This window comes from Pristiophorus japonicus, unplaced genomic scaffold, assembly GCF_044704955.1.
Source record: "Pristiophorus japonicus isolate sPriJap1 unplaced genomic scaffold, sPriJap1.hap1 HAP1_SCAFFOLD_477, whole genome shotgun sequence".
Taxonomy (NCBI): domain Eukaryota; kingdom Metazoa; phylum Chordata; class Chondrichthyes; family Pristiophoridae; genus Pristiophorus; species Pristiophorus japonicus.
This window is the reverse complement of record NW_027254382.1, coordinates 175,101-200,720: the sequence shown is the minus strand read 5'-3', so window position 1 is coordinate 200,720 and position 25,620 is coordinate 175,101. Positions and strand designations below refer to the sequence as shown.

General features: G+C 44.4%; 13 non-coding genes and 1 pseudogene across 13 annotated transcripts; 1 reads left to right on the top strand and 13 right to left on the bottom strand.

The window, feature by feature from the left end:
• LOC139252686 (zinc finger protein 239-like) overlaps nucleotides 1-25,620 on the top strand; it is an 80,714-nt pseudogene that overhangs the window by 36,529 nt on the left and 18,565 nt on the right.
• On the bottom strand, nucleotides 689-760 carry trnad-guc (transfer RNA aspartic acid (anticodon GUC)). Its single transcript has one exon. It is a non-coding gene; the product is annotated as a tRNA-Asp (tRNA).
• Nucleotides 2,356-2,436, bottom strand: trnas-aga (transfer RNA serine (anticodon AGA)). The gene has a single exon. It is a non-coding gene; the product is annotated as a tRNA-Ser (tRNA).
• On the bottom strand, nucleotides 4,319-4,399 carry trnas-aga (transfer RNA serine (anticodon AGA)). Its single transcript has one exon. It is a non-coding gene; the product is annotated as a tRNA-Ser (tRNA).
• On the bottom strand, nucleotides 6,581-6,652 carry trnad-guc (transfer RNA aspartic acid (anticodon GUC)). Its single transcript has one exon. It is a non-coding gene; the product is annotated as a tRNA-Asp (tRNA).
• On the bottom strand, nucleotides 8,239-8,319 carry trnas-aga (transfer RNA serine (anticodon AGA)). Its single transcript has one exon. It is a non-coding gene; the product is annotated as a tRNA-Ser (tRNA).
• trnas-aga (transfer RNA serine (anticodon AGA)) lies at nucleotides 14,139-14,219 on the bottom strand. The gene has a single exon. It is a non-coding gene; the product is annotated as a tRNA-Ser (tRNA).
• trnad-guc (transfer RNA aspartic acid (anticodon GUC)) lies at nucleotides 14,439-14,510 on the bottom strand. The gene has a single exon. It is a non-coding gene; the product is annotated as a tRNA-Asp (tRNA).
• trnad-guc (transfer RNA aspartic acid (anticodon GUC)) lies at nucleotides 15,408-15,479 on the bottom strand. Its single transcript has one exon. It is a non-coding gene; the product is annotated as a tRNA-Asp (tRNA).
• Nucleotides 19,042-19,122, bottom strand: trnas-aga (transfer RNA serine (anticodon AGA)). The gene has a single exon. It is a non-coding gene; the product is annotated as a tRNA-Ser (tRNA).
• Nucleotides 19,342-19,413, bottom strand: trnad-guc (transfer RNA aspartic acid (anticodon GUC)). The gene has a single exon. It is a non-coding gene; the product is annotated as a tRNA-Asp (tRNA).
• Nucleotides 20,311-20,382, bottom strand: trnad-guc (transfer RNA aspartic acid (anticodon GUC)). The gene has a single exon. It is a non-coding gene; the product is annotated as a tRNA-Asp (tRNA).
• trnas-aga (transfer RNA serine (anticodon AGA)) lies at nucleotides 21,978-22,058 on the bottom strand. The gene has a single exon. It is a non-coding gene; the product is annotated as a tRNA-Ser (tRNA).
• trnad-guc (transfer RNA aspartic acid (anticodon GUC)) lies at nucleotides 22,278-22,349 on the bottom strand. The gene has a single exon. It is a non-coding gene; the product is annotated as a tRNA-Asp (tRNA).

Sequence of the window (25,620 nt, the reverse complement as noted above, 5' to 3'; positions counted from 1 at the left end):
CAGAGATGTGTGTGTGTGTTTGATCTCTTAAGAGAGAGAGAGGGAAAGAGTGATAGAAAGACAATGATAAAGACAGTTACAAGGAAAGAGGCAGATGGAGAGAGAGCGATAGAGACTGAAATAGAAAATGATGGACATACTTCTCAGCTTACAGGCAGGGACTAACAGAGACAGGCAAAGACATGGACAGACCGAAATGATGGGGAAGAGAGAGCCAGTCAGACAAAGAATCTGAGAGAATCCCATTGGAACAGACGTGGCACCGTGAGAAAGAGACAGATTGAGAGACAGAGACAAACAGAGAAACAGGGACAGCCAGAATGAGTCAGACTGAGAGAGACAAAGACTCAAACATACAAACACATACACAACTCTCTGAAGAGAGAGAGAGAGGGAGAGACCGAGCGACGCTGATACATTTCACAATTTCATTTCATTATCGGTTCAGAGTGTCACATTGTTACAGAAAATTGCTGATTCAACCGATGAAAATCCGGTCTCACTGATCAGTCATCCATCTCTGTGCAGCAGACGGCCAAAGACGGCTGAAAAATTCTCCGTTTGCTAAAAATCTGGACGAGGCAATCTCCTCTGTCTGTATTTTTACAGTTCGATATTGCTCTGGAACTTTTTAATATGAATCTCTTCCAAGAAACAGAAGTAAAATTCAACATTTTGAAACACCTGCCTCCCCGTCGGGGAATTGAACCCCGGGCTCCCGCGTGACAGGCAGGGATACTTCCCACTATACTAACGAGGAACTGACGTGCACCAGTTCTGCCAGAGCAGTAATCGAGCCACTGTGAACAGAACTGGACACCATGAGACGTCGACAGACACATTGAGAGACAGAGACAAACCGACAAACAGGGAGAGACAGACAGCGAGATAGAGACAACGAGAGACAGAATGTGTGAGACTGAGAAGGAGAGGCAGACTGAGTGAGAAAAAGACTCAAACATATACATATACAGAGATGTGTGTGTGTTTGATCTATTAAGAGAGAGAGAGGGAAAGAGTGATAGAAAGACAATGATAAAGACAGTTACAAGGAAAGAGACAGATGGAGAGAGAGCGATAGAGACTAAAACAGAAAATGATGGAAATACTTCTCAGCTAACAGGCAGGGACTAACAGAGACAGGCAAAGACATGGACAGACCGAAATGATGGGAAAGAGAGAGCCAGTCAGACAAAGAATCTGAGAGAATCCCATTGGAACAGACGTGACACCGTGAGAAAGAGACAGATTGAGAGACAGAGACAAACAGAGAAACAGGGACAGCCAGAGTGAGTCAGACTGAGAGAGACAAAGACACATACATACAAACACATACACAACTCTCTGAAGAGAGAGAGAGGGAGAGACCGAGCGACGCAGATACATTTCACAATTTCATTTCATTATCGGTTCAGAGTGTCACATTGTTACAGAAAATTGCTGATTCAACCGATGAAAATCCGGTCTCACTGATCAGAATGGGAGGAAATCCGTGTTAAATAAAAGAGATACCAGGAGTGGTGTGCGAACCCACGCGGGAAAAATCCATTAAAATTCAAGGCCAACGCCTCAACCACTCGGCGATCCTCGTCCTGTGAGAACCTGCATTCCGTCTCTGTGAGAATCTGGGCTTCAACCCCAACCCCACATACAAACACATACACATCGGCTTTCAGTGAGCATTTACGAACATTTTTAGGAATATTGAGACGGGGGCAAATCTCCTATTCTTTTTCGAGTAATGCACTGGGAACTTTCATATCCACCCGAGGTTGCAGACGGAGCTTCAATTTAACATTTCATCCGAAAGTCAACAGCTTCAACATTGCAAAATTCCCCAAGTGCTGCACTTGAGTGTTAGCCAAGATGATAAAGCTCAAGTCTCAGAAGTGCGACTTGAACACACAAACTCCCGATTCAGTCGAGAGTGCTGCCACTGAACCAAAGCCGATACAAATGTTCACAATCTTATTATTTCCCCCAAGTCTTTTTTATAAGTTCCAGGACATACTAAATTCATGGTGATGATTTCCACAGACAGTTGCACATACACAGAGACATATATAGAGATAGACAGACACAAAGACACGCACACACATAACCAAAAATGTGCACGCACCAACGGGCATGCACAGATGCCTTCGTCATCTCGAAGGATAGACAGGCTGAATCACTGTCGCAACTTTGACTGATGTTTGCGATTTTTGAAACGGATGTATCGTGAATATTGCAGATTAATAAAAATGAGAAAAAAATGTCAGTGTTGAAAGGTGTGGGACGTTATTCCATCTATCTCAGGATCAGTTTGGCAGAGAACCGGTTAAATTGTGAGATGGAATGAAAAATGCTGAGAATCGTAGTCGGCAGGATTCGAACATGCGCGGGATAACCCAATGGATTTCTAGTCCATCGCCTTAACCACTCGGCCACGACTACTGTGCCGCTGCCCTTTCAAACGTTACTCAGAAAAAACTCAGTCATCCATCTCTGTGCAGCAGACGGCCAAAGACGGCTGAAAAATTCTCCGTTTGCTAAAAATCTGGACGAGGCAATCTCCTCTATCTGTATTTTTACAGTTCGATATTGCTCTGGAACTTTTTAATATTAATCTCTTCCAAGAAACAGAAGTAAAACTCTACGATTTGAAATAACTGCCTCCCCGTCGGGGAATTGAACCACAGTCTCCCGCATGACAGGCGGGGATACTAACCACTATACTAACGAGGAACTGACGTGCACCTATTCTGTCAGAGCAGTAATCGAGCCACTGTGAACAGAACTGGGCACCATGAGAAGTCGACAGACTCATTGAGAGACAGAGACAAACCGACAAACAGGGAGAGACAGACAGCGAGATAGAGACAACGAGAGATAGAAAGTGTGAGACTGAGAAGGAGAGGCAGACTGAGTGAGAAAAAGACTCAAACATTTCCATATACAGAGATGTGTGTGTGTGATCTATTATGAGAGAGAGAGGGAAAGAGTGATAGAAAGACAATGATAAAGACAGTTACAAGGAGAGAGACAGATGGAGAGAGAGCGATAGAGACTAAAACAGAAAATGATGGAAATACTTCTCAGCTTACAGGCAGGGACTCACAGAGACAGGCAAAGACATGGACAGACCGAAATGATGGGAAGGAGAGAGCCAGTCAGACAAAGAGTCTGAGAGATTCCCATTGGAACAGACGTGGCACCGTGAGAAAGAGTCAGATTGAGAGACAGAGACAAACAGAGAAACAGGGACAGCCAGAGTAGTCAGACTGAGAGAGACAAAGACTCAAACACACAAACACATGCACAAATCTCTGAAGAGAGAGAGAGGTGGAGACCGAGCGAACGCAGATGCATTTCACAATTTCATTTCATTATCGGTTCAGAGTGTCACATTGTTACAGAAAATTGCTGATTCAACCGATGAAAATCCGGTTCACTGATCAGAATGGGAGGAAATCCGTGTTAAATTAATGAGATACCAGGAGTGGGGTACGAACCCACGCGGTAAACAACCATTAAAATTCAAGGCCAACGCCTCAACCATTCGGCTATCCTGGTCCTGTGAGAGCCTGCATTCTGTCTCTGTGAGAATCTGGGCTTCAACCCCAACCCCACATACAAACACATACACATCGGCTTTCAGTGAGCATTTACGTACATTTTTAGTGATATTGAGACGGGGGCAACTCTCCTATTCTTTTTCGAGTAATGCACTGGGAACTTTCATATCCACCCGAGGTTGCAGACGGAGCTTCAATTTAACATTTCATCCGAAAGTCAACAGCTTCAACATTGCAAAATTCCCCAAGTGCTGCACTTGAGTGTTAGCCAAGATGATAAAGCTCAAGTCTCAGAAATGCGACTTGAACACACAAACTCCCGATTCAGTCGAGAGTGCTGCCACTGAACCAAAGCCGATACAAATGTTCACAATCTTATTATTTCCCCCAAGTCTTTTTTTAAGTTCCAGGACATACTAAATTCATGGTGATGATTTCCACAGACAGTTTCACATACACAGAGACATATATAGAGATAGACAGACACAAAGACACGCACACACATAACCAAAAATGTGCACGCACCAACGGGCATGCACAGATGCCTTCGTCATCTCGAAGGATAGACAGGCTGAATCACTGTCGCAACTTTGACTGATGTTTGCGATTTTTGAAACGGATGTATCGTGAATATTGCAGATTAATAAAAATGAGAAAAAAATGTCAGTGTTGAAAGGTGTGGGACGTTATTCCTTCTATCTCAGGATCAGTTTGGCAGAGAACCGGTTAAATTGTGAGATGGAATGAAAAATGCTGAGAATCGTAGTCGGCAGGATTCGAACATGCGCGGGATAACCCAATGGATTTCTAGTCCATCGCCTTAACCACTCGGCCACGACTACTGTGCCGCTGCCCTTTCAAACGTTACTCAGAAAAAACTCAGTCATCCATCTCTGTGCAGCAGACGGCCAAAGACGGCTGAAAAATTCTCCGTTTGCTAAAAATCTGGACGAGGCAATCTCCTCTATCTGTATTTTTACAGTTCGATATTGCTCTGGAACTTTTTAATATTAATCTCTTCCAAGAAACAGAAGTAAAACTCTACGATTTGAAATAACTGCCTCCCCGTCGGGGAATTGAACCACAGTCTCCCGCATGACAGGCGGGGATACTCACCACTATACTAACGAGGAACTGACGTGCACCAATTCTGTCAGAGCAGTAATCGAGCCACTGTGAACAGAACTGGGCACCATGAGAAGTCGACAGACTCATTGAGAGACAGAGACAAACCGACAAACAGGGAGAGACAGACAGCGAGATAGAGACAACGAGAGACAGAAAGTGTGAGACTGAGAAGGAGAGGCAGACTGAGTGAGAAAAAGACTCAAACATTTCCATATACAGAGATGTGTGTGTGTGATCTATTATGAGAGAGAGAGGGAAAGAGTGATAGAAAGACAATGATAAAGACAGTTACAAGGAGAGAGACAGATAGAGAGAGAGCGATAGAGACTAAAACAGAAAATGATGGAAATACTTCTCAGCTTACAGGCAGGGACTCACAGAGACAGGCAAAGACATGGACAGACCGAAATGATGGGAAGGAGAGAGCCAGTCAGACAAAGAGTCTGAGAGATTCCCATTGGAACAGACGTGGCACCGTGAGAAAGAGTCAGATTGAGAGACAGAGACAAACAGAGAAACAGGGACAGCCAGAGTAGTCAGACTGAGAGAGACAAAGACTCAAACACACAAACACATGCACAAATCTCTGAAGAGAGAGAGAGGTGGAGACCGAGCGAACGCAGATGCATTTCACAATTTCATTTCATTATCGGTTCAGAGTGTCACATTGTTACAGAAAATTGCTGATTCAACCGATGAAAATCCGGTTCACTGATCAGAATGGGAGGAAATCCGTGTTAAATTAATGAGATACCAGGAGTGGGGTACGAACCCACGCGGTAAACAACCATTAAAATTCAAGGCCAACGCCTCAACCATTCGGCTATCCTGGTCCTGTGAGAGCCTGCATTCTGTCTCTGTGAGAATTTGGGCTTCAACCCCAACCCCACATACAAACACATACACATCGGCTTTCAGTGAGCATTTACGTACATTTTTAGTGATATTGAGACGGGGGCAACTCTCCTATTCTTTTTCGAGTAATGCACTGGGAACTTTCATATCCACCCGAGGGTGCAGACGGAGCTTCAATTTAACATTTCATCCGAAAGACAACAGCTTCAACATTGCAAAATTCCCCAAGTGCTGCACTTGAGTGTTAGCCAAGATGATAATGCTCACGTCTCAGAAGTGCGACTTGAACACACAAACTCCCGATTCAGTCGAGAATGCTGCCACTGAAACAAAGCCGATACAAAAGTTCACAACCTTATAATTTCCACCAAGTCTGTTTTATAAGTTCCAGGACATACCAAATTCATGGTGATGATTTCCACAGACAGGTGCACATACACAGAGACATATATAGAGATAGACAGACACAGAGACACACACACACATAACCAAAAATTTGCACTCACCAACGGGCATGCACAAATGCCTTCGTCATCTCGAGGGATAGACAGGCTGAATCACTGTCGCAGCTTTGACTGTTTGCGATTTTTGAAACGGATGTATCGCGAATATTGCAGATTAATAAAAATGAGAAAAAAATGTCAGTGTTGAAAGGTGTGGGACGTTATTCAATCTATCTCAGGATCAGTTTGGCAGAGAACCGGTTAAATTGTGAAATGGAATGAAAAATGCTGAGAATCGTAGTCGGCAGGATTCGAACCTGCGCAGGATAACCCAATGCATTTCTAGTCCATCGCCTTAACCACTCGGCCACGACTACTATGTTACTTCCTTTTTTTAACGTTACTCAGAAAAAACTCAGTCATCCATCTCTGTGCAGCAGACGGCCAAAGACTCCTGAAAAATTCTCCGTTTGCTAAAAATCTGCACGAGGCAATCTCCTCTACCTGTATTTTTACAGTTCGATATTGCTCTGGAACTTTTTAATATTCTTCTCTTCCAAGAAACAGAAGTAAAACTCTACAATATGAAATAACTGCCTCCCCGTCGGGGAATTGAACCCCAGTCTCCCGCATGACAGGCGGGGATACTCACCACTATACTAACGAGGAACTGACGTGTACCAATTCTGTCAGAGCAGTAATCGAGCCACTGTTAACAGAACTGGGCACCATGAGAAGTCGACAGACACATTGAGAGACAGAGACAAACCGACAAACAGGGAGAGACAGACAGCGAGATAGAGACAACGAGAGACAGAAAGTGTGAGACTGAGAAGGGGAGGCAGACTGAGTGAGAAAAAGACTCAAACATTTCCATATACAGAGATGTGTGTGTGTGATCTATTATGAGAGAGAGAGGGAAAGAGTGATAGAAAGACAATGATAAAGACAGTTACAAGGAGAGAGACAGATGGAGAGAGAGCGATAGAGACTAAAACAGAAAATGATGGAAATACTTCTCAGCTTGCAGGCAGGGACTCACAGAGACAGGCAAAGACATGGACAGACCGAAATGATGGGAAAGAGAGAGACAGTCAGACAAAGAGTCTGAGAGAATCCCATTGGAGCAGACGTGGCACCGTGAGAAAGAGACAGATTGAGAAACAGAGACAAACAGAGAAACAGAGACAGACAGAGTAGTCAGACTGAGAGAGACAAAGACTCAAACACATGCACAAATCTCTGAAGAGAGAGAGAGAGAGGTGGAGACCGAGCGACGCAGATGCATTTCACAATTTCATTTCATTATCGGTTCAGAGTGTCACATTGTTACAGAAATTTGCTGATTCAACTGATGAAAATCCGGTCTCACTGATCAGAATTGGAGGAAATCCGTGTTAAATTAAAGAGGTACCAGGAGTGGGGTACGAACCCACGCGGTAAACAACCATTAAAATTCAAGGCCAACGCCTCAACCACTCGGCTATCCTGGTCCTGTGAAAACCTGCATTCTGTCTCTGTGAGAATCTGGGCTTCAACCCCAACCCCACATACAAACACAGACACATCGACTTTCAGTGAGCATTTACGAACATTTTTAGTGATATTGAGACGGGGGCAACTCTCCTATTCTTTTTCGAGTAATGCACTGGGAACTTTCATTTCCACCCGAGGGTACAGACGGAGCTTCAATTTAACATTTCATCCGAAAGACAACAGCTTCAACATTGCAAAATTCCCCAAGTACTGCACTTGAGTGTTCGCCAAGATGATATGCTCAAGTCTCAGAAATGCGACTTGAACACACAAACTCCCGATTCAGTCGAGAGTGCTGCCACTGAACCAAAGCCGATACAAAAGTTCACAACGTTATAATTTCCCCCAGTCTGTTTTATAAGTTCCAGGACATACCAAATTCATGGTGATGATTTCCACAGACAGGTGCACATACACAGAGACATATATAGAGATAGACAGACACAGAGACACACACACACATAACCAAAAATTAGCACGCACCAACGGGCATGCACAGATGCCTTCGTCATCTCGAGGGATAGACAGGCTGAATCACTGTCGCAGCTTTGACTGATGTTTGCGATTTTTGAAACGGATGTATCGTGAATATTGCAGATTAATAAAAATGAGAAAAAAATGTCAGTGTTGAAAGGTGTGGGACGTTATTCCATCGATCTCAGGATCAGTTTGGCAGAGAACCGGTTAAATTGTGAAATGGAATGAAAAATGCTGCGAATCGTAGTCGGCAGGATTCGAACATGCGCGGGATAACCCAATGGATTTCTAGTCCATCGCCTTAACCACTCGGCCACGACTACTGTGCTGCTGCCTTTCTAACGTTACTCAGAAAAAATTCAGTCATCAATCTCTGTGCAGCAGACGGCCAAAGACGGCTGAAAAATTCTCCGTTTGCTAAAAATCTGGACGAGGCAATCTCCTCTGTCTGTATTTTTACAGTTCGATATTGCTCTGGAATTTTTAATATGAATCTCTTCCAAGAAACAGAAGTAAAATTCTACATTTTGAAACACCTGCCTCACTGTCGGGGAATTGAACCCCGGGCTCCCGCGTGACAGGCAGGGATACTTCCCACTATACTAACGAGGAACTGACGTGCACCAGTTCTTCCAGAGCAGCAATCGAGCCACTTTGAACAGAACTGGACACCATGAGAAGTCGACAGACACATTGAGAGACAGAGACAAACCGACAAACAGGGAGAGACAGACAGCGAGATAGAGACAACGAGAGACAGAAAGTGTGAGACTGAGAAGGAGAGGCAGACTGAGTGAGAAAAAGACTCAAACATATACATATACAGAGATGTGTGTGTGTTTGATCTCTTAAAAGAGAGAGAGGGAAAGAGTGATAGAAAGACAATCATAAAGACAGTTACAAGGAAAGAGGCAGATGGAGAGAGAGCGATAGAGACTGAAATAGAAAATGATGGACATACTTCTCAGCTAACAGGCAGGGACTAACAGAGACAGGCAAAGACATGGACAGACCGAAATGATGGGAAAGAGAGAGCCAGTCAGACAAAGAATCTGAGAGAATCCCATTGGAACAGACGTGGCACCGTGAGAAAGAGACAGATTGAGAGACAGAGACAAACAGAGAAACAGGGACAGACAGAATGAGTCAGACTGAGAGAGACAAAGACTCAAACATACAAACACATACACAACTCTCTGAAGAGAGAGAGAGGGAGAGACCGAGCGACGCTGATACATTTCACAATTTCATTTCATTATCGGTTCAGAGTGTCACATTGTTACAGAAAATTGCTGATTCAACCGATGAAAATCCGGTCTCACTGATCAGAATGGGAGGAAATCCGTGTTAAATTAAAGAGATACCAGGAGTGGTGTGCGAACCCACGCGGGAAAAATCCATTAAAATTCAAGGCCAACGCCTCAACCACTCGGCGATCCTCGTCCTGTGAGAGCCTGCATTCCGTCTCTGTGATAATCTGGGCTTCAACCCCGACCCCACATACAAACACATACACATCGGCTTTCAGTGAGCATTTAGGAACATTTTTAGGAATATTGAGACGGGGGCAACTCTCCTATTCTTTTTCGAGTAATGCACTGGGAACTTTCATATCCACCCGAGGGTGCAGACGGAGATTCAATTTAACATTTCATCCGAAAGTCAACAGCTTCAACATTGCAAAATTCCCCAAGTGCTGCACTTGAGTGTTAGCCAAGATGATAATGCTCAAGTCTCAGAAGTGCGACTTGAACACACAAACTCCCGATTCAGTCGAGAGCGCTGCCACTGAACCAAAGCCGATACAAAAGTTCACAACCTTATTATTTCCCCCAATTCTTTTTTATAAGTTCCAGGACATACCAAATTCATGGTGATGATTTCCACAGACAGTTGCACATACACAGAGACATATATAGAGATAGACAGACACAAAGACACGCACATACATAACCAGAAATGTGCACGCACCAACGGGCATGCACAGATGCCTTCGTCATCTCGAGGGATAGACAGGCTGAATCACTGTCGCAACTTTGACTGATGTTTGCGATTTTTGAAACGGATGTATCGTGAATATTGCAGATTAATAAAAATGAGAAAAAAATGTCAGTGTTGAAAGGTGTGGGACGTTATTCCATCTGTCTCAGGATCAGTTTGGCAGAGAACCGGTCAAATTGTGACATGGAATGAAAAATGCTGAGAATCGTAGTGGGCAGGATTCGAAAATGCGCGGGATAACCCAATGGATTTCTAGGCCATCGCATTAACTACTCGGCCACGACTACTGTGCCGCTGTCCTTTTCAAACGTTACTCAGAAAAAACTCAGTCATCAATCTCTGTGCAGCAGACGGCCAAAGACGGCTGAAAAATTCTCCGTTTGCTAAAAATCTGGACGAGGCAATCTCCTCTGTCTGTATTTTTACAGTTCGATATTGCTCTGGAACTTTTTAATATGAATCTCTTCCAAGAAACAGAAGTAAAATTCAACATTTTGAAACACCTGCCTCCCCGTCGGGGAATTGAACCCCGGGCTCCCGCGTGACAGGCAGGGATACTTCCCACTATACTAACGAGAAACTGACGTGCACCAGTTCTGCCAGAGCAGTAATCGAGCCACTGTGAACAGAACTGGACACCATGAGAAGTCGACAGACACATTGAGAGACAGAGACAAACCGACAAACAGGGAGAGACAGGCAGCGAGATAGAGACAACGAGAGACAGAATGTGTGAGACTGAGAAGGAGAGGCAGACTGAATGAGAAAAAGACTCAAACATATACATATACAGAGATGTGTGTGTGTTTGATCTATTAAGAGAGAGAGAGGGAAAGAGTGATAGAAAGACAATGATAAAGACAGTTACAAGGAAAGAGACAGATGGAGAGAGAGCGATAGAGACTAAAACAGAAAATGATGGAAATACTTCTCAGCTAATAGGCAGGGACTAACAGAGACAGGCAAAGACATGGACAGACCGAAATGATGGGAAAGAGAGAGCCAGTCAGACTAAGAATCTGAGAGAATCCCATTGGAACAGACGTGACACCGTGAGAAAGAGACAGATTGAGAGACAGAGACAAACAGAGAAACAGGGACAGCCAGAGTGAGTCAGACTGAGAGAGACAAAGACACATACATACAAACACATACACAACTCTCTGAAGAGAGAGAGAGGGAGAGACCGAGCGACGCAGATACATTTCACAATTTCATTTCATTATCGGTTCAGAGTGTCACATTGTTACAGAAAATTGCTGATTCAACCGATGAAAATCCGGTCTCACTGATCAGAATGGGATGAAATCCGTGTTAAATTAAAGAGATACCAGGAGTGGTGTGCGAACCCACGCGGGAAAAATCCATTAAAATTCAAGGCCAACGCCTCAACCACTCGGCTATCCTCGTCCTGTGAGAACCTGCATTCCGTCTCTGTGAGAATCTGGGCTTCAACCCCAACCCCACATACAAACACATACACATCGGCTTTCAGTGAGCATTTACGAACATTTTTAGGAATATTGAGACGGGGGCAAATCTCCGATTCTTTTTCGAGTAATGCACTGGGAACTTTCATATCCACCCGAGGGTGCAGACGGAGATTCAATTTAACATTTCATCCGAAAGTCAACAGCTTCAACATTGCAAAATTCCCCAAGTGCTGCACTTGAGTGTTAGCCAAGATGATCATGCTCAAGTCTCAGAAGTGCGACTTGAATACACAAACTCCCGATTCAGTCGAGAGCGCTGCCACTGAACCAAAGCCGATACAAAAGTTCACAACCTTATTATTTCCCCCAATTCTTTTTTATAAGTTCCAGGACATACCAAATTCATGGTGATGATTTCCACAGACAGTTGCACATACACAGAGACATATATAGAGATAGACAGACACAAAGACACGCACACACATGACCAAAAATGTGCACGCACCAACGGGCATGCACAGATGCCTTCGTCATCTCGAAGGATAGACAGGCTGAATCACTGTCGCAACTTTGACTGATGTTTGCGATTTTTGAAACGGATGTATCGTGAATATTGCAGATTAATAAAAATGAGAAAAAAATGTCAGTGTTGAAAGGTGTGGGACGTTATTCCATCTGTCTCAGGATCAGTTTGGCAGAGAACCGGTCAAATTGTGACATGGAATGAAAAATGCTGAGAATCGTAGTGGGCAGGATTCGAAAATGCGCGGGATAACCCAATGGATTCCTAGGCCATCGCATTAACTACTCGGCCACGACTACTGTGCCGCTGCCTTTTCAAACGTTACTCAGAAAAAACTCAGTCATCAATCTCTGTGCAGCAGACGGCCAAAGACGGCTGAAAAATTCTCCGTTTGCTGAAAATCTGGACGAGGCAATCTCCTCTGTCTGTATTTTTACAGTTCGATATTGCTCTGGAACTTTTTAATATGAATCTCTTCCAAGAAACAGAAGTAAAATTCAACATTTTGAAACACCTGCCTCCCCGTCGGGGAATTGAACCCCGGGCTCCCGCGTGACAGGCAGGGATACTTCCCACTATACTAACGAGAAACTGACGTGCACCAGTTCTGCCAGAGCAGTAATCGAGCCACTGTGAACAGAACTGGACACCATGAGAAGTCGACAGACACATTGAGAGACAGAGACAAACCGACAAACAGGGAGAGACAGGCAGCGAGATAGAGACAACGAGAGACAGAATGTGTGAGACTGAGAAGGAGAGGCAGACTGAATGAGAAAAAGACTCAAACATATACATATACAGAGATGTGTGTGTGTTTGATCTATTAAGAGAGAGAGAGGGAAAGAGTGATAGAAAGACAATGATAAAGACAGTTACAAGGAAAGAGACAGATGGAGAGAGAGCGATAGAGACTAAAACAGAAAATGATGGAAATACTTCTCAGCTAATAGGCAGGGACTAACAGAGACAGGCAAAGACATGGACAGACCGAAATGATGGGAAAGAGAGAGCCAGTCAGACTAAGAATCTGAGAGAATCCCATTGGAACAGACGTGACACCGTGAGAAAGAGACAGATTGAGAGACAGAGACAAACAGAGAAACAGGGACAGCCAGAGTGAGTCAGACTGAGAGAGACAAAGACACATACATACAAACACATACACAACTCTCTGAAGAGAGAGAGAGGGAGAGACCGAGCGACGCAGATACATTTCACAATTTCATTTCATTATCGGTTCAGAGTGTCACATTGTTACAGAAAATTGCTGATTCAACCGATGAAAATCCGGTCTCACTGATCAGAATGGGAGGAAATCCGTGTTAAATTAAAGAGATACCAGGAGTGGTGTGCGAACCCACGCGGGAAAAATCCATTAAAATTCAAGGCCAACGCCTCAACCACTCGGCTATCCTCGTCCTGTGAGAACCTGCATTCCGTCTCTGTGAGAATCTGGGCTTCAACCCCAACCCCACATACAAACACATACACATCGGCTTTCAGTGAGCATTTACGAACATTTTTAGGAATATTGAGACGGGGGCAAATCTCCGATTCTTTTTCGAGTAATGCACTGGGAACTTTCATATCCACCCGAGGGTGCAGACGGAGATTCAATTTAACATTTCATCCGAAAGTCAACAGCTTCAACATTGCAAAATTCCCCAAGTGCTGCACTTGAGTGTTAGCCAAGATGATAATGCTCAAGTCTCAGAAGTGCGACTTGAATACACAAACTCCCGATTCAGTCGAGAGCGCTGCCACTGAACCAAAGCCGATACAAAAGTTCACAACCTTATTATTTCCCCCAATTCTTTTTTATAAGTTCCAGGACATACCAAATTCATGGTGATGATTTCCACAGACAGTTGCACATACACAGAGACATATATAGAGATAGACAGACACAAAGACACGCACATACATAACCAGAAATGTGCACGCACCAACGGGCATGCACAGATGCCTTCGTCATCTCGAGGGATAGACAGGCTGAATCACTGTCGCAACTTTGACTGATGTTTGCGATTTTTGAAACGGATGTATCGTGAATATTGCAGATTAATAAAAATGAGAAAAAAATGTCAGTGTTGAAAGGTGTGGGACGTTATTCCATCTATCTCAGGATCAGTTTGGCAGAGAACCGGTTAAATTGTGAGATGGAATGAAAAATGCTGAGAATCGTAGTCGGCAGGATTCGAACATGCGCGGGATAACCCAATGGATTTCTAGTCCATCGCCTTAACCACTCGGCCACGACTACTGTGCCGCTGCCCTTTCAAACGTTACTCAGAAAAAACTCAGTCATCCATCTCTGTGCAGCAGACGGCCAAAGACGGCTGAAAAATTCTCCGTTTGCTAAAAATCTGGACGAGGCAATCTCCTCTGTCTGTATTTTTACAGTTCGATATTGCTCTGGAACTTTTTAATATGAATCTCTTCCAAGAAACAGAAGTAAAATTCAACATTTTGAAACACCTGCCTCCCCGTCGGGGAATTGAACCCCGGGCTCCCGCGTGACAGGCAGGGATACTTCCCACTATACTAACGAGGAACTGACGTGCACCAGTTCTGCCAGAGCAGTAATCGAGCCACTGTGAACAGAACTGGACACCATGAGAAGTCGACAGACACATTGAGAGACAGAGACAAGCCGACAAACAGGGAGAGACAGACAGCGAGATAGAGACAACGAGAGACAGAAAGTGTGAGACTGAGAAGGAGAGGCAGACTGAGTGAGAAAAAGAATCAAACATATACATATACAGAGATGTGTGTGTGTGTTTGATCTCTTAAGAGAGAGAGAGGGAAAGAGTGATAGAAAGACAATGATAAAGACAGTTACAAGGAAAGAGGCAGATGGAGAGAGAGCGATAGAGACTGAAATAGAAAATGATGGACATACTTCTCAGCTTACAGGCAGGGACTAACAGAGACAGGCAAAGACATGGACAGACCGAAATGATGGGAAAGAGAGAGCCAGTCAGACAAAGAATCTGAGAGAATCCCATTGGAACAGACGTGGCACCGTGAGAAAGAGACAAATTGAGAGACAGAGACAAACAGAGAAACAGGGACAGCCAGAATGAGTCAGACTGAAAGAGACAAAGACTCAAACATACAAACACATACACAACTCTCTGAAGAGAGAGAGAGGGAGAGACCGAGCGACGCTGATACATTTCACAATTTCATTTCATTATCGGTTCAGAGTGTCACATTGTTACAGAAAATTGCTGATTCAACCGATGAAAATCCGGTCTCACTGATCAGTCATCCATCTCTGTGCAGCAGACGGCCAAAGACGGCTGAAAAATTCTCCGTTTGCTAAAAATCTGGACGAGGCAATCTCCTCTGTCTGTATTTTTACAGTTCGATATTGCTCTGGAACTTTTTAATATGAATCTCTTCCAAGAAACAGAAGTAAAATTCAACATTTTGAAACACCTGCCTCCCCGTCGGGGAATTGAACCCCGGGCTCCCGCGTGACAGGCAGGGATACTTCCCACTATACTAACGAGGAACTGACGTGCACCAGTTCTGCCAGAGCAGTAATCGAGCCACTGTGAACAGAACTGGACACCATGAGACGTCGACAGACACATTGAGAGACAAAGATAAACCGACAAACAGGGAGAGACAGACAGCGAGATAGAGACAACGAGAGACAGAATGTGTGAGACTGAGAAGGAGAGGCAGACTGAGTGAGAAAAAGACTCAAACATATACATATACAGAGATGTGTGTGTGTTTGATCTATTAAGAGAGAGAGAGGGAAAGAGTGATAGAAAGACAATGATAAAGACAGTTACAAGGAAAGAGACAGATGGAGAGAGAGCGATAGAGACTAAAACAGAAAATGATGGAAATACTTCTCAGCTAACAGGCAGGGACTAACAGAGACAGGCAAAGACATGGACAGACCGAAATGATGGGAAAGAGAGAGCCAGTCAGACAAAGAATCTGAGAGAATCCCATTGGAACAGACGTGACACCGTGAGAAAGAGACAGATTGAGAGACAGAGACAAACAGAGAAACAGGGACAGCCAGAGTGAGTCAGACTGAGAGAGACAAAGACACATACACACAAACACATACACAACTCTCTGAAGAGAGAGAGAGGGAGAGACCGAGCGACGCAGATACATTTCACAATTTCATTTCATTATCGGTTCAGAGTGTCACATTGTTACAGAAAATTGCTGATTCAACCGATGAAAATCCGGTCTCACTGATCAGAATGGGAGGAAATCCGTGTTAAATAAAAGAGATACCAGGAGTGGTGTGCGAACCCACGCGGGAAAAATCCATTAAAATTCAAGGCCAACGCCTCAACCACTCGGCGATCCTCGTCCTGTGAGAACCTGCATTCCGTCTCTGTGAGAATCTGGGCTTCAACCCCAACCCCACATACAAACACATACACATCGGCTTTCAGTGAGCATTTACGAACATTTTTAGGAATATTGAGACGGGGGCAAATCTCCTATTCTTTTTCGAGTAATGCACTGGGAACTTTCATATCCACCCGAGGTTGCAGACGGAGCTTCAATTTAACATTTCATCCGAAAGTCAACAGCTTCAACATTGCAAAATTCCCCAAGTGCTGCACTTGAGTGTTAGCCAAGATGATAAAGCTCAAGTCTCAGAAGTGCGACTTGAACACACAAACTCCCGATTCAGTCGAGAGTGCTGCCACTGAACCAAAGCCGATACAAATGTTCACAATCTTATTATTTCCCCCAAGTCTTTTTTATAAGTTCCAGGACATACTAAATTCATGGTGATGATTTCCACAGACAGTTGCACATACACAGAGACATATATAGAGATAGACAGACACAAAGACACGCACACACATGACCAAAAATGTGCACGCACCAACGGGCATGCACAGATGCCTTCGTCATCTCGAAGGATAGACAGGCTGAATCACTGTCGCAACTTTGACTGATGTTTGCGATTTTTGAAACGGATGTATCGTGAATATTGCAGATTAATAAAAATGAGAAAAAAATGTCAGTGTTGAAAGGTGTGGGACGTTATTCCATCTGTCTCAGGATCAGTTTGGCAGAGAACCGGTCAAATTGTGACATGGAATGAAAAATGCTGAGAATCGTAGTGGGCAGGATTCGAAAATGCGCGGGATAACCCAATGGATTCCTAGGCCATCGCATTAACTACTCGGCCACGACTACTGTGCCGCTGCCTTTTCAAACGTTACTCAGAAAAAACTCAGTCATCAATCTCTGTGCAGCAGACGGCCAAAGACGGCTGAAAAATTCTCCGTTTGCTGAAAATCTGGACGAGGCAATCTCCTCTGTCTGTATTTTTACAGTTCGATATTGCTCTGGAACTTTTTAATATGAATCTCTTCCAAGAAACAGAAGTAAAATTCAACATTTTGAAACACCTGCCTCCCCGTCGGGGAATTGAACCCCGGGCTCCCGCGTGACAGGCAGGGATACTTCCCACTATACTAACGAGAAACTGACGTGCACCAGTTCTGCCAGAGCAGTAATCGAGCCACTGTGAACAGAACTGGACACCATGAGAAGTCGACAGACACATTGAGAGACAGAGACAAACCGACAAACAGGGAGAGACAGGCAGCGAGATAGAGACAACGAGAGACAGAATGTGTGAGACTGAGAAGGAGAGGCAGACTGAATGAGAAAAAGACTCAAACATATACATATACAGAGATGTGTGTGTGTTTGATCTATTAAGAGAGAGAGAGGGAAAGAGTGATAGAAAGACAATGATAAAGACAGTTACAAGGAAAGAGACAGATGGAGAGAGAGCGATAGAGACTAAAACAGAAAATGATGGAAATACTTCTCAGCTAATAGGCAGGGACTAACAGAGACAGGCAAAGACATGGACAGACCGAAATGATGGGAAAGAGAGAGCCAGTCAGACTAAGAATCTGAGAGAATCCCATTGGAACAGACGTGACACCGTGAGAAAGAGACAGATTGAGAGACAGAGACAAACAGAGAAACAGGGACAGCCAGAGTGAGTCAGACTGAGAGAGACAAAGACACATACATACAAACACATACACAACTCTCTGAAGAGAGAGAGAGGGAGAGACCGAGCGACGCAGATACATTTCACAATTTCATTTCATTATCGGTTCAGAGTGTCACATTGTTACAGAAAATTGCTGATTCAACCGATGAAAATCCGGTCTCACTGATCAGAATGGGAGGAAATCCGTGTTAAATTAAAGAGATACCAGGAGTGGTGTGCGAACCCACGCGGGAAAAATCCATTAAAATTCAAGGCCAACGCCTCAACCACTCGGCTATCCTCGTCCTGTGAGAACCTGCATTCCGTCTCTGTGAGAATCTGGGCTTCAACCCCAACCCCACATACAAACACATACACATCGGCTTTCAGTGAGCATTTACGAACATTTTTAGGAATATTGAGACGGGGGCAAATCTCCGATTCTTTTTCGAGTAATGCACTGGGAACTTTCATATCCACCCGAGGGTGCAGACGGAGATTCAATTTAACATTTCATCCGAAAGTCAACAGCTTCAACATTGCAAAATTCCCCAAGTGCTGCACTTGAGTGTTAGCCAAGATGATAATGCTCAAGTCTCAGAAGTGCGACTTGAATACACAAACTCCCGATTCAGTCGAGAGCGCTGCCACTGAACCAAAGCCGATACAAAAGTTCACAACCTTATTATTTCCCCCAATTCTTTTTTATAAGTTCCAGGACATACCAAATTCATGGTGATGATTTCCACAGACAGTTGCACATACACAGAGACATATATAGAGATAGACAGACACAAAGACACGCACATACATAACCAGAAATGTGCACGCACCAACGGGCATGCACAGATGCCTTCGTCATCTCGAGGGATAGACAGGCTGAATCACTGTCGCAACTTTGACTGATGTTTGCGATTTTTGAAACGGATGTATTGTGAATATTGCAGATTAATAAAAATGAGAAAAAAATGTCAGTGTTGAAAGGTGTGGGACGTTATTCCATCTATCTCAGGATCAGTTTGACAGAGAACCGGTTAAATTGTGAGATGGAATGAAAAATGCTGAGAATCGTAGTCGGCAGGATTCGAACATGCGCGGGATAACCCAATGGATTTCTAGTCCATCGCCTTAACCACTCGGCCACGACTACTGTGCCGCTGCCCTTTCAAACGTTACTCAGAAAAAACTCAGTCATCCATCTCTGTGCAGCAGACGGCCAAAGACGGCTGAAAAATTCTCCGTTTGCTAAAAATCTGGACGAGGCAATCTCCTCTGTCTGTATTTTTACAGTTCGATATTGCTCTGGAACTTTTTAATATGAATCTCTTCCAAGAAACAGAAGTAAAATTTTACAATTTGAAACACCTGCCTCCCCGTCGGGGAATTGAACCCCGGGCTCCCGCGTGACAGGCAGGGATACTTCCCACTATACTAACGAGGAACTGACGTGCACCAGTTCTGCCAGAGCAGTAATCGAGCCACTGTGAACAGAACTGGACACCATGAGAAGTCGACAGACACATTGAGAGACAGAGACAAGCCGACAAACAGGGAGAGACAGACAGCGAGATAGAGACAACGAGAGACAGAAAGTGTGAGACTGATAAGGAGAGGCAGACTGAGTGAGAAAAAGAATCAAACATATACATATACAGAGATGTGTGTGTGTGTTTGATCTCTTAAGAGAGAGAGAGGGAAAGAGTGATAGAAAGACAATGATAAAGACAGTTACAAGGAAAGAGGCAGATGGAGAGAGAGCGATAGAGACTGAAATAGAAAATGATGGACATACTTCTCAGCTTACAGGCAGGGACTAACAGAGACAGGCAAAGACATGGACAGACCGAAATGATGGGAAAGAGAGAGCCAGTCAGACAAAGAATCTGAGAGAATCCCATTGGAACAGACGTGGCACCGTGAGAAAGAGACAAATTGAGAGACAGAGACAAACAGAGAAACAGGGACAGCCAGAATGAGTCAGACTGAGAGAGACAAAGACTCAAACATACAAACACATACACAACTCTCTGAAGAGAGAGAGAGGGAGAGACCGAGCGACGCTGATACATTTCACAATTTCATTTCATTATCGGTTCAGAGTGTCACATTGTTACAGAAAATTGCTGATTCAACCGATGAAAATCCGGTCTCACTGATCAGTCATCCATCTCTGTGCAGCAGACGGCCAAAGACGGCTGAAAAATTCTCCGTTTGCTAAAAATCTGGACGAGGCAATCTCCTCTGTCTGTATTTTTACAGTTCGATATTGCTCTGGAACTTTTTAATATGAATCTCTTCCAAGAAACAGAAGTAAAATTCTACATTTTGAAACACCTGCCTCCCCGTCGGGGAATTGAACCCCGGGCTCCCGCGTGACAGGCAGGGATACTTCCCACTATACTAACGAGGAACTGACGTGCACCAGTTCTGCCAGAGCAGTAATCGAGCCACTGTGAACAGAACTGGACACCATGAGACGTCGACAGACACATTGAGAGACAAAGATAAACCGACAAACAGGGAGAGACAGACAGCGAGATAGAGACAACGAGAGACAGAATGTGTGAGACTGAGAAGGAGAGGCAGACTGAGTGAGAAAAAGACTCAAACATATACATATACAGAGATGTGTGTGTGTTTGATCTATTAAGAGAGAGAGAGGGAAAGAGTGATAGAAAGACAATGATAAAGACAGTTACAAGGAAAGAGACAGATGGAGAGAGAGCGATAGAGACTAAAACAGAAAATGATGGAAATACTTCTCAGCTAACAGGCAGGGACTAACAGAGACAGGCAAAGACATGGACAGACCGAAATGATGGGAAAGAGAGAGCCAGTCAGACAAAGAATCTGAGAGAATCCCATTGGAACAGACGTGACACCGTGAGAAAGAGACAGATTGAGAGACAGAGACAAACAGAGAAACAGGGACAGCCAGAGTGAGTCAGACTGAGAGAGACAAAGACACATACACACAAACACATACACAACTCTCTGAAGAGAGAGTGAGGGAGAGACCGAGCGACGCAGATACATTTCACAATTTCATTTCATTATCGGTTCAGAGTGTCACATTGTTACAGAAAATTGCTGATTCAACCGATGAAAATCCGGTCTCACTGATCAGAATGGGAGGAAATCCGTGTTAAATAAAAGAGATACCAGGAGTGGTGTGCGAACCCACGCGGGAAAAATCCATTAAAATTCAAGGCCAACGCCTCAACCACTCGGCGATCCTCGTCCTGTGAGAACCTGCATTCCGTCTCTGTGAGAATCTGGGCTTCAACCCCAACCCCACATACAAACACATACACATCGGCTTTCAGTGAGCATTTACGAACATTTTTAGGAATATTGAGACGGGGGCAAATCTCCTACTCTGTTTCGAGTAATGCACTGGGAACTTTCATATCCACCCGAGGTTGCAGACGGAGCTTCAATTTAACATTTCATCCGAAAGTCAACAGCTTCAACATTGCAAAATTCCCCAAGTGCTGCACTTGAGTGTTAGCCAAGATGATAAAGCTCAAGTCTCAGAAGTGCGACTTGAACACACAAACTCCCGATTCAGTCGAGAGTGCTGCCACTGAACCAAAGCCGATACAAATGTTCACAATCTTATTATTTCCCCCAAGTCTTTTTTATAAGTTCCAGGACATACTAAATGCATGGTGATGATTTCCACAGACAGTTGCACATACACAGAGACATATATAGAGATAGACAGACACAAAGACACGCACACACATAACCAAAAATGTGCACGCACCAACGGGCATGCACAGATGCCTTCGTCATCTCGAAGGATAGACAGGCTGAATCACTGTCGCAACTTTGACTGATGTTTGCGATTTTTGAAACGGATATATCGTGAATATTGCAGATTAATAAAAATGAGAAAAAAATGTCAGTGTTGAAAGGTGTGGGACGTTATTCCATCTATCTCAGGATCAGTTTGGCAGAGAACCGGTTAAATTGTGAGATGGAATGAAAAATGCTGAGAATCGTAGTCGGCAGGATTCGAACATGCGCGGGATAACCCAATGGATTTCTAGTCCATCGCCTTAACCACTCGGCCACGACTACTGTGCCGCTGCCCTTTCAAACGTTACTCAGAAAAAACTCAGTCATCCATCTCTGTGCAGCAGACGGCCAAAGACGGCTGAAAAATTCTCCGTTTGCTAAAAATCTGGACGAGGCAATCTCCTCTGTCTGTATTTTTACAGTTCGATATTGCTCTGGAACTTTTTAATATGAATCTCTTCCAAGAAACAGAAGTAAAATTCTACATTTTGAAACAACTGCCTCCCCGTCGGGGAATTGAACCCCGGGCTCCCGCGTGACAGGCAGGGATACTTCCCACTATACTAACGAGGAACTGACGTGCACCAGCTCTGCCAGAGCAGTAATCGAGCCACTGTGAACAGAACTGGACACCATGAGAAGTCGACAGACACATTGAGAGACAGAGACAAGCCGACAAACAGGGAGAGACAGACAGCGAGATAGAGACAACGAGAGACAACGAGGTGGACAAGTCCCTGGACCTGATGACATGCATCCCAGGGTCTTCAGAGAAGTGGCTGCAGAGATAGTGGATGCACTGGTTGTTATCTACCAATATTCCCTGAACTCTGGAGAAGTCCCAGTGGACTGGAAAACAGCAAATGTAACACCCCTATTTCAGAAAGGAGGGAGACAGAAAGCAGGAAACTATAGACCAGTTAGTCTACCATCTGTCAGTGGGATAATACTGGAGTCCATCATTAAGGAAAAGTAGCAGGACATTTTGAAAATCATATTGCAGTCAAGCAGATTCAACATGGTTTTATGAAAGGGAAATCATGTTTGACAAATTTGCTGGAGTTGATTGAGGATGTAACAAGCAGAGTGGATGAAGTAGAACCAGTTGATGTCGTATATGTGGATTTCCAGAAAGCATTTGATAAGTTGCCACACAAAGGTTTACTGCAGAAGCTAAGAGCTCATGGAGGTAATATATTAGCATGGATAGAGCATTGGCTAACTAACATAAAACAGAAAGTCAGGATAAATGGGTCATTTTTAGATTTGCCAAACTGTAACTAATGGGGTGACACAGGGATCAGTGCTGGGGCCTCAACTAATTACAATTTATATTAATGACTTGAATGAAGGGACCGACAGTAACGCAGCCACATTTGCTGATGATACAAAGATAGGTGGGAAAGCAAGTTGTGAGGAGGAGGCAACAAATCTACAAAGGGATATAGACAGGCTCAGTGAGTGGGCAAAAATCTGGCAGATGGACTATAATGTGGCAAAAGTCAGGTTATCCCCTTTGGTAGGAAAAATAAAAACGTGAATTATTATTTAAATGGGGTTGATTACAAAATGCTGTAGTACAGAGGGATCTGGGTGTTCTTGTACAAGAATCTCAATAGGTTAACATGCAGGTACAGCAAATAATCAGGAAAGCAAATGGAATGCTGGGCTTTATTGCAAGGGGGTGGAGTATAAAAGTCGGTAAGTCCTGCTACAACTGTACAGGCCATTGGTAAGACCACAGCTGGAGTACTGCACACAGTTTTGGTCTGGACTTGTCTCCATTCCCGTGCCGAGGGGATTGTTACACCAGACGGGAGGGGCAACTATGGGGACACTGATTCCGCACCAATTCCCATTCTCCTCCTTTCTGGTGGATAATGGAGGGGCCACTGTCTGTAATGTGCAAGTCAGTAAGCATTGTCAGCAAGCTCTTTTTAGAGATTATATTCAGTGGAAAGTTTGACACTATTGTAGATTTTGTACCAAAGATCAATGTAGGATTCAAGTAAAAATGCATAATTTTATTGCAAACTAAATTTCTGTTGAGAGTCGCTGAATTAAGCGGGAAGATAACACACAGCGTTTCTTAAATGGACACTGCAGCCTCGAGAACACAATCAGCAATATATCCAGAGTATTAAAGTCCAGCCCAGTTATAGGGTTATTATCAGCAGAAACAAACCCCAACTGTCAGAATGAACATGGTTCAGTCGGGATGTGATTAACAGCAGATTCCAACACCTGCAGTCACTTGTGAACTGCTGGTGTTTCAGCAGGTGGGATGACCCTGAGAATCCCTGCACACACATGGGGCAGGTGAACGGCCTCTGCCCAGTGTGAATGCGTCGATGAATTTCCAGCACAGACGGCGATCTGAATACCTTCCCATAGTCCCCACAGTTTCTCCATGGTGCTGGTATCCTTGTGACTCTGGATGGTTGGACGATCAGTTGAAGCCTCGCCCACACTCACAACACGTTTACAGTTTCACCCCGCTGTTAATGGTGCGATGTTTCTTCAGGCTGTGTGATTGGTTAAAGCTTTTTCCACAGGCAGAGCACTGGATCAATCACTCGGGTGTGTGTGTCTCTGTGCTTTTCCAGTCACACTGATGTTTGAAATCTTTTCCCACAGGCAGGACAGACAAACATTTCTCCTTCCACTTTCAAAGGACGATGATATTCGGGTCCTGATGAATCGATTGAGTCCGTCAGATCTTGACATGATGTTTGGTTTGTGTTTCCTGTCTGAAAATCTCCCCTTCTAATACGCTGTAAAAGGAGATAACAAAACTCATCACTGTCAGTACAAGACAGAAATTCAGGATAGACACATCTAGTTTCCATGGAACATTCTTTCCTCTCTTGTTCTTCCAAAGCTTTAAATCCCTGTCCAACACATTGTCCCTCCTGCTGTGCTGAAATCCAAATCAACACACATTTCTAAACTGTTGCTCCTCCACTCCCAGTTTTCAACACCAATTCTGGTTGGGTTCAGTTCGACACTCACTGGTTCTCCTCCCCTTAAGGTACTGACTCTGGCTGGGTTCAGTTCTACACTCACTGGTTCTCCTCCCCTTAAGGTACTGACTCTGGCTGGGTTCAGTTCTATACTCACTGGTTCCCCTCCCCTTAGAGTACTGACTCTGGCTGGGTTCAGTTCTACATTCACTGGTTCCCTTCCCCTGAAGGTACTGATTCTGGCTGGGTTCAGTTCTACACTCACTGGTTCCCCTCCCCTGAAGGTACTGACTCTGGCTGGGTTCAGTTCTACAATCACTGGTTCCCCTCCCCTGAAGCTACTGACTCTGGCTGGGTTCAGTTTTACACTCACTGGTTCCCTTCCCTTGAAGGTACTGACTCTGGCTGGATTCAGTTCTACACTCACTGGTTCCCCTCCCCTGAAGGTACTGACTCTGGCTGGGTTCAGTTCTACACTCACTGGTTCCCCTCCCCTGAAATTACTGACTCTGGCTGGGTTCAGTTCTACACTCACTGGTTCCCCTCCCCTGAAGGTACTGACTCTGGCTGGGTTCAGTTCTACACTCACTGGTTCCCCTCCCCTGAAGGTACTGACTCTGGCTGGGTTCAGTTCTACACTGACTGGTTCCCTTCCCCTGAAGGTACTGACACTGGCTGGGTTCAGTTCTACACTCACTGGTTCCCCTCCCCTGAAGGTACTGACTCTGGCTGGGTTCAGTTCTACACTGACTGGTTCCCTTCCCCTGAAGGTACTGACACTGGCTGGGTTCAGTTCTACACTCACTGATTCCCCTCCCCTGAAGGTACTGACTCTGGCTGGGTTCAGTTCTATACTCACTGGTTCGCCTCCCCTTAAGGTA